Below are 9,895 nucleotides of genomic sequence, written 5' to 3'. Positions count from 1 at the left end.
CACGTATCCGACCCGGGTGTTGGGTTCGGGGCGTGACATCTTTACCTTCAGCATGAGTCTTTTTTTTTTTTTTTTTTTTTGATTGAATAGGAGGCTGAGAAGACCTCAGCCACCTGAAGCTTTATTAAAGAAGAACAGAGAACCAATGGGATCTAAAACATAATTTTCCGATCTCAGTGACATAACACTGAGAGAACTACTTCTATAGTAAATTGAATGGGCATCACTTCAGGATTTTTCGGATGGACAATTGAACCACCTGCTGGATTGAAGAATTCTCGGGTCAACTAGAGATCCTGTAACGGTAATGAAATATTTCCTATCTTGTTCGAGCTCCTTCCAAAAGGAGGATGCAGCTTCTGATTACACATGATAGACCACTCAATGAAGAGTGTTGAGTCCTTTTGCGGCAGTAGAGGGAATCAAACTACCTTTGCTAAGAAAAATTCTCTAGTTCCTTTCATTCCAGCAAACCCAAGCGAAGGCTGCGTAAAGCATCAGAATAACTAGTTGCAGAGACTTTGAGAAGGTCCTGTCCGCTCTTCTTTCGCAGGATTGCTTATCTTCGATTCTGTCCGCTCTTCTTTCGCAGCAGCTCACGAGTATTCAATCTTTTCTTCCTGCACAACCAAAGAAAGCACTTAACTTTGAGTGGCACATTGACTCTCCAGAGGGATTTGGCAAACCTGCGTTTGATGCCTCTTGTGTTGATGAAGTTATATAAGGACGCTGTTGTAAAGGAGCCATTAGAATCCAATTTGCATTACACCTTGTCTCTATCTTTAATTAGTGGAGCATGTGCAAGAATTCAGTGTAAACTACCAAATTCAAGCAGAATACCTTCAGCGTAAGTTGTTTGGATGGCCGCTGAACCTTCATGCACTGGACAACATGGAGATGCAGAAAAATCAAGGTATGCTGGAGAAGGTCCTGAGTTCAGCTCATCACTGTGCTCTACAGGGAGATTTGGCACGAGAGGAATTTTTCTAAGAGAAGTTCCTCCATCAAAGCAGTCCTCTCAAAAACTCTTCGCACTTTTAAACTTGGGGAAAGTTGTGCTCTGCAAAGGAAATCTGGGTGGCCATAGAATTTCATCTTGTCTTCTCTTGCGCCTCTCTTTTGATGCTATGATCTTCACCGTACCCTTCCTGTAACCACTTACCTCTTTCTTTTTCGTAACCATTCTTGCATTATTCACCAAATTGGGGGAAGGTTCTGCCCCCTCCGTTACATATCCAAAAAAAGTGGGCATTTTCATTTGTTCTCTCTTTTTTACTATTTGCTGCTCAAAAAAGGTTTCGAGCAAACGACTACTGTTGATTTGAAGCCTTGAGTGACCAATCTTTAAATGTGCGAACAAAATAAATTCATAGCGGGTCAAATTTGTTTGGATATGTATGCAAAGAGATGCATCATTACTAAATAGTAATTTGATACACGTAGGAAGGAAAAGGGACATAGATAGATCACAAATCATATAGAAAGAAGTAATAAGGAAGAATTAGATAAAACTGTCATTTAAAAAGTGTAAAATAAACAAAATAGAATGGAGAAAAAGAATTTACATAGCCCACCATAGCTAATTTGAGATAAATGCTAAATATAGTTATTAAAATATGATCATTAAAGTATGATATTATATGCTATATTGCTTATATTTGCATTATTTTTAAGCACTATTACAATATTAATACTTTAATAGAAGATTAACATTTTGTTATAATGTAAATATTTGCATTATTATATTAATAGTACAACTATCATTGAATAATACTTTATATTCTATTTTATAATAATTGTAGAAATTATAATTATACAGCATCATGTATTATGTATCACATTATATCAATTTATCATAAGCATAATTATTTTATAGTAATTATATGGCACCAATAATAATACTAATTATACTAGTGGTAACATTATATAAATATTGCTCAATTTTCATTTATATACTATTATAGCAATAATAATATTTGTTATAAATAATTTAGCAGATTATATGGTATAAGATTTATTTCACTCTCTAGAGACATAGGGTGAAAGTAGATTGGATAATATCCATCTAGATGTATTTTTTATCCAAATCAATCAAAATATGGATTAAACTTTGAGTATTTAATATCTATATCTGTATTTATATCCATCAAAGAAAAATAGATATGGATAGACAACTATCTAATGCATATCCAAATATCTAATTCTATTTGATAATTTTATTTAATTTTATATTGCACTCATCAATTTTTAAAAAAAATACATGACCATATAAATTTGGGGAAAGTTGTGCTCTGCAAAGGAAATCTGAGCGGCCATAGAATTTCATCTGGTCTTCTCTTGCGCCTCTCTTTTGATGCTATGATCTTCACCGTACCCTTCCTGTAACCACTTACCTCTTTCTTTTTCGTAACCATTCTTGCATTATTCAACTAATTGGGGGAAGGTTTTGCTCCCTCCGTTACATATCCAAAAAAGTGGGCATTTTCATTTGTCCTCTCTTTTTTACTATTTGCTGCTCAAAAATGATTTCGAGCAAATGACTACTGTTGATTTGGAGCCTTGAGTGATCAATCTTTAAATGTGAGGACAAAATAAATTCATAGCGGGTCGAATTGGTTTGGATATGTATATGCAAAGAGATGCATCGTTACTAAATAGTAATTTGATACACGTAGGAAGAAAAAGGGCCATAGATAGATCACAAATCATATAAAAAGAAGTAATAAAGAAGTACGGATAAAACTCTCTTAAAAAGTGTAACATAAACAAAATGGAATAGAGAAAAAGGATTTACATAGCCCACCATAGCTAATTTGAGATAAAGGCTAAATATAGTTATTAAAATATGATCATTAAAGTATTATATTATATGCTATATTGTTTATATTGGCATTACTTTTAAGCACTATTACAATTGTTGCGGATAATGGTTCGGTTCGTCATATGAGATATTGTCCACTCTAATCCATAGATCTTAAGGTTTTGTCCTTTAAAAGGCAGTTTAAAAGATGCCTCACGTGAGAAAGATTTTTCCTCCTTATAAGCGGAGTTTCCTTGACTCTGAAACTATTGGTGCCCTCCACATTATTAGAACTACAACAGAGCCCACCAGTCAAGGGAGACTCCGATGTATACAGTCCGAGAACCCCACAGTCAGCTGAGATGGACCTCAGCCCCAGAGAACCGAGACGGACCTCAACCCCTACCTGGGGTGCCATTGTTGCAGATCAGAGCTCGATCTGTCATGTGAAATATTGTCCGCTCTGGCCCATGGACCTCACGATTTTGCCTTTTAAAAAGCACCTCATGTGAGAAAATTTTTTTCCTCCTTATAAGTGCGAGTCTCCCTTGACTCACAATCATGTGGGACTATTGGTGCCCTCCACATTATTAAAACCACAACAACAATATTTATATTTTAATAGAAGATTAATATTTATTATAATGTAAATATTTGCATTATTATATTAATAGTATAACTATCATTGAATAATACTTTATATTCTATTTTATCATAATTGTAGAAATTATAAATTATACAGCATCAAGTATTATGTATCACATTATATTAATTTATTATAAGCATAATTATTTTATAGTAATATGGTACCAATAATAATACTAATTATACTGGTGGTAACATTATTTTAATATTACTCAATTTTTATTTATATACTATTATAATAATAATAATATTTGTTATAAAAAATTTAGTAGATTATGTGCTATAAGATTTATTTTACTCTCTAGAGACATGGGTGATAGAGACTGGATAATATCCATCTAGATGTATTTTCTTATCCAAATCAATCAAAATATGGATTAAAATTTGAGTATTTGACTAATATCTATATCTATATTTATATCCATTAAAGAAAAATAGATATGGATAGACAACTATCCAATGCATATCCAAATATCTAATTCTATTTGATAATCTTATTTAATTTTATATTGCACTCATCAATTTTTTAAAAAAATACATGACCATATAGATATGTTATTAATTTGATTTGCTATCTACTTAGTAATATCTTTAATTCTATGATTATAAAATTTATTTATTTGATTTATTTTTATATTTATATTCATACTCCCAATATCTCACTTCTATTCGTATTCATTTAAAATAAATATAGATATGAATTTTTGTATTCAGCAAATGTCCATATCTGTATTTGCATTTGTCAAATAAAATAAATATGGGTTTAGGTATATTGGCATCCAATTTGATTTTAATTAAGTCTATATTGACATTATATGGCTTATCCAAACTGAAGAATTGGCTCATTATCCAAGAACTTATTTCCTAGAAATAAGAAAACCAATCTTTGAATTCTTTTCCTATAAACCAAATTTGGCTTCAGAATGATGTTGTTTACATGTCTCTCCCACCCAAGAATATTATGCTAATCTTCTCCTCTTCTTCTTTCTTATTTTGATTTATTTATTTACTATTTTTCTGAGAACTAGGATTTGGTCAAATATAGAGTAAGGGTATGATAAAACCTATACTTCCTATTCTCAACAAAAGAAAGTTGATGAACTTGGGCTAGTTGGCGGCCCACTCATATCCTATGTCATTCTTTTAATTTTTCATTTTATCAGGATTTAACTCCCATAAAAACATTTCGTTTCCACCAATCACCAAGGTTCTCCCATTTTTGATTAGGTGGAACTTAGAAATAGGGTCTGGATACATATATTGACTTTTTAGTATTTCATTATGAGAATAAAGTTAAAAAGAAGTGATGGACATTGAAAGAGTAACTAAAAATAGTTTCCATCATGGAGCTATAATAGATACATCTTAGTCTATTTAATGAATTTTTTTATTGCATCATGCAGATAATCTTGAGGTGCTTATGTTTGTCTTCTTGTAGATAGGGCATCTTGTGTGACATTAGATGTTTTACTACCATTGTATAAAGAATGTGACATAAAAGCAAAAACACCCGATTCTTAGATATTATTTTATTTATAAGCAAAATGGAAGTAAATATAGATAGTGAACAATATACAAGCAGCAAAACAACAAAAGGAATAATAATTCAAAAAGCTCTTAAGTTTTGATCCATACATATTTAGATTGAAGGTGCACCCACCATCATTCAGATATATAAAGAGAGATCGTACTACAATCGCAGCACCATCTGCAACTGCTTAGCCATGCTTGTGGCTGCTCTTCCTCATACAAGCTTCAACTTGGCAAATTTTTTTTGCTGATTCTGTATAAACATAATCACATATTCTGTCAAGGAATCGAAGATAAGCAATCCTGGTATCCTTTTTGACTAGCATCATGCCAACAAAACCCCAAAATCCAATGATAAATCCCAATGCCGAGCTGCCATAAATCCATATCGTCTCATAGTCATCTTCATCTACTTCTTCCTCCTCTTTATGTGCAGATGCATTAATAGGGCATTCTGGCAGGGGCTGTCCACAAAGATAATGATTGCCGATATAGATGGAGGGATCATTGAAGGTCAGAAATTGGTTCCCAGATGGAATTCTTCCGGACAAGTTGTTATATGATAAGTTTAAATTGCTTAAGTAATTCAAAGCAAGCATGGTTTGGGGAATTTGGCCAGAAAGATAATTCATTGATAAATCGAGTGATTCCAACTGCCTCATGTCACAAATATTTTTTGGAATTTTTCCAATGAAATGATTCTCAGAAAAGTTCAAGAAATGCAATCCATGAAGATTTGTCATTTCATTAGGGATCTCTCCAGAAATATTATTATGTGATAGGTCAATGCTTGTAACCAGTAAAAGCACGCTAGTGTACTCAAGTTCCAATCCTTTTGTAATTATCAATAGACTCTCATGGTAAAATGACAGCGTGATCATACCTAGCATCGGTCGGCTTCTTTCTTGTATCTCAGCCATTCTAGAAAAATTTCCAAAGGATGATGGCAGATTTTCTGAAAAATTGTTGCATGCTAAGTCCAAAACCTGAAGAGAAGACAAACTCGATATTTGCATTGGAATATTACCATTAAAAGAATTCGATCTTAGACGAAGTACTCTTAGAGATGAGAGGCTTTCTCCAATCCATGTGGGTATGTTGCCCGAGAATCTATTTTCACCAAGATCAAGAACAACCAGTTTTTTACAGAGTCTCAAGAAGGAAGGAAATTTACCAGATAATCGATTATTTCTCATGTGCAAAGATTGGAGTTCAATAGGATATGCCAATATGCTGGAAGTATCTTCTACTTTTCTATTTTTTGGAACATCAAGGATTCTTAGATGTGGTGGACTCCAGCAGTCTGGAAATCCTCCAGATAACTCATTATTGGAGAGGTCAAGAACCTCTAAAAAAGTCCAATTGCAAATCCAGCTATCTGGAAATCCTCCAGATAACTCATTATTGGAGAGGTCAAGGACCCTCAAGTAAGTCTGATTAAAACGCAACTGCGGATACTTCCATTTAAATGGTTGTGGGATAAAGAGAGTACTATAGGGCTTTTCAAAAAGCTCAAGGAAATGGGTCCAGAAAAAGAATTATTGGAGAGAATCATGTACTGAGCCTTCAGATTTGGTATCGGACCAGAAAGCAATTGGAGCTCAGGTCAAGATATGCATAAAGATGTCTCCCTAGAGAACTTGGTAGCTGTCCTTCCATACAATTATGCGATAAATTGAGGTAATATATATCCATCTTCCAGAACCATGATGGAATCTTGTCTGAAATTCCAGCTTCATTTAGGCGCAACATAAACAAATTTGTCTGGGTTCGAAGCCAGGCCGGAAATTTAGGTCCCACATGGCAAGAGCTCATATAAATAGACAAAGCATTGAAACACGGAATCCAACTGTCACTCGAGATTATGTCCAAGGAGTTGTAAGATAGATCCAAAAAATCTAATCTTGTGAGGTTGGAAAAGTGCACTTCAGTCAAGTATCCTGTGAAGGAGTTGGAAGACAAATCCAACGTTTCGAGTTCAGATAACTTGCCCAAACTTTCTGGTATTTGCCCGGTAATATTATTAAATGACAAATTTAATAGCTGCAAGTGAACCAAGTTTCCAATAGTTTCCGGTATCCATCCCCTGATATGATTAGAGGACAAATCCAATAGCTGCAAGTTAAGGAGGTTCCACATGCTTTTTGGTATTTCTCCGCTAATTTGATTGCCTCCCAAATATAAGCGCCTCAGTTGTCTAGAATTCTCCAATATTTCTTCTGGTATACATCCTTTGATCTGGTTATAGGACAAATCCAATTCCTCCAAGTTGAGGATGTTCCCCATGCCTTTTGGGATTTCTCCGCTAATTCTATTTTCAGACAAATATAAAGCCTCTAGATGGCTAAGATTTCCCATGCTTTCTGAAATTTCACCGCTAATTTGATTGCCAACCAATGCCAAGAACGTCAGTTGGCTAAGATTCCCAAACATTTTTGCAGCATTCCCAGTAATTTGGTTTTCAGATAAATCTAAATACTCCAGGTGCTCATTATTCCACAAAGATTGTGAAATGCCTCCAGCAATTTGGTTCCGACAGAGATCCAAATGCTTTAGATGGTTGAGATTCTCCAACATATCTGCTACAATTGATAACCTCCCATGAAATAAACAACCTTCGAGATCAAGTTGAACAAGGCTACTAATATTAAGTAGCCAATGGGGGACGGCAGAAATAGCATTGTAAGAGAGATCGAGCACGGCGAGAGAAGTGAAGTTTACATGCTGTAGAGTAGAAGGAATACCAGGAAGTCCAGTATTACGCAATTTCAAGATTAACAGAGAAGGGTGCATATTGATTTCATGAAGCCAATTTGATGCCATGGAGAGGTGAGCAAAACTCAAGTCCAGGTATTGCAGAGAGAGGATTCCGGAGAGCCATTGAAGGTCATTAACACGTAGAGCTATTGGATAATATTGAGGGTACGCACTCCATTTGTCGAGGAAAGGGTACCCACCCTGAAGATCTAGATAGCGCAGGCCCGAGAGATTTCCAATCTGGCGAGGAATGGGTCCGCTGAACCAAGCCTTGGAGAGGTTAAGGTACTCCAAGTGCATTAGAGAACCAATGAACTCAGGGATGGATGCAAAAGAAAAGTTGTTCATGCTCAAATCCAAATACCTCAAATGTATCAAGCCAGATATAGAAGGATTTACCTTACTTGGTTCAGGGGGTTTTCCAGTTCCATAAACCAGATCATAACCAGATGGGTATCTGAGGTCAAGCTTTACCACATGACCGGTGGTGTTGTCACAGCCAACACCCCTCCATTGGCAACAGTTTTGGCCCGTCCAAGAAGAGAGCCACTCACCAGGATCATAGATATCTGCTCTGATGGCAAGGAGAGCTCTCCTTTCATGCTCTATGCAAGTGCCCCCCACCTTGGAGCCATCTTCGCTGCCCAGGCAGAGGCAGAACGGGATGACTTCTATGCACAGGAGGAACCCTATCAGCATGACACGCTCCATAATGAGGATCTCCTATTGTATCGATCACTGGCCATATGAGGAAGTCCTACGACCAGCCTGAAGAAATTGAAACGGAAAGGATAGAATATGAGAGGTTGCATGGAGGCCGCCGACCAACGTCTTTCAGGATTTATAACGGAGGAATTGCACAGGCGCAGTTGCAATGTAATTTTCTTCGCATGCCAGACTTGGTAAGCTTTCTTGGGGCATTAATATATTGTCCGTTTTTAGTACTGTTGTATATTGCAGTCGCGTTCAATAATGCTGTCATGGTCGTGAAATCGCCTGGATACTATTCCAAAAAAATTGAAATGGAAAAGACAAGGCATCAGAGGTTGCATATGGAGGCCACCCATCGTTTTCAAGGATTTATATGGAGGAATTGGATGCCCTCTATATTGTCGTTTTATTCTTTAAGTCAAAGTTGACAGCGGACTGGGACTCGGTGAGCTTTTTGTTTTTTGGTAAGAAGGACTTGGTGGGCTTTAATCCACAGTCAATGACGTGTGGAATGGTGCTTCAGACGACAAGGATGGAGCATGTGCTCTGCTTTGGAGATACTAACAAAGTTTCCACAGAGACAAGGTGCAGTGGTGGTACTAACGTCATTGCCTTCATGAATGTTTTTTTGTCCCTTTCATTACTAAAATAAGAAGTTTTCCAAGTCTCATATCAATGCTCCACCTCATTACCAGGTCATATTATACTGTACACCAGAAAAATAATCTCTTCAACTATGTCGAAAAATTGTCATTTTAATCAAATAAACAGTAAAAAAAAAGATTGTTATTTTGGGGTTTGCTTGGATATCTACATTTTTGAAAGCAAAATTTAGATATTTTCTCATTCGTTCAAATATCGAGCAAAAAAAGGGGATAAATTAAAAATCCTTCAGGGAGGTCACTAAAGTATATCATCCGGAGATGACTCCTTGGCATGCCATCTACCTCATCTCCTATATTTTAAATTATGCATAAGATAAACTAATAATTATGTAATAGACTTTCATTAATAAAGCTCGAACGAAGAGGTAGGAAAGAAAGAAACAATTGATAAAAAGGGCATCCATAGTCACCAACTCTGTATCTATATAATCCAAGTCTCTTATCAATGCTCCCCCTCATTGCCAGGTCATATTATACCGTACATCAGAAAAATGATCTCTTCAACTATGTCGAGAAATTGTCATTTTAATCAAATAAACAGTAAAAAAAAAGATTGTTATTTTGGGGTTTGCTTGGATATCTACATTTTTGAAAGCAAAATTTAGATATTTTCTCATTCGTTCAAATATCGAGCAAAGAAGGGGATAAATTAAAAATCCTTCAGGGAGGTCACTAAAGTATATCATCCGGAGATGACTCCTTGGCATGCCATCTACCTCATCTCCTATATTTTAAATTATGCATAAGATAAACTAATAATTATGTAATAGACTTTCATTAATAAAGT

At 35.5% G+C, this 9,895-nt stretch overlaps 1 pseudogene; it reads right to left on the bottom strand.

The window, feature by feature from the left end:
• Positions 1-1,888: 1,888 nt before the first annotated feature.
• LOC105043007 (receptor-like protein EIX1) lies at positions 1,889-8,633 on the bottom strand (annotated as a pseudogene).
• Positions 8,634-9,895: the final 1,262 nt, after the last annotated feature.

Source organism: Elaeis guineensis, chromosome 4 (assembly GCF_000442705.2).
Source record: "Elaeis guineensis isolate ETL-2024a chromosome 4, EG11, whole genome shotgun sequence".
In the NCBI taxonomy this organism is placed as follows: Eukaryota; Viridiplantae; Streptophyta; class Magnoliopsida; order Arecales; family Arecaceae; genus Elaeis; species Elaeis guineensis.
This window is presented reverse-complemented; position numbering and strand designations above follow the sequence as displayed.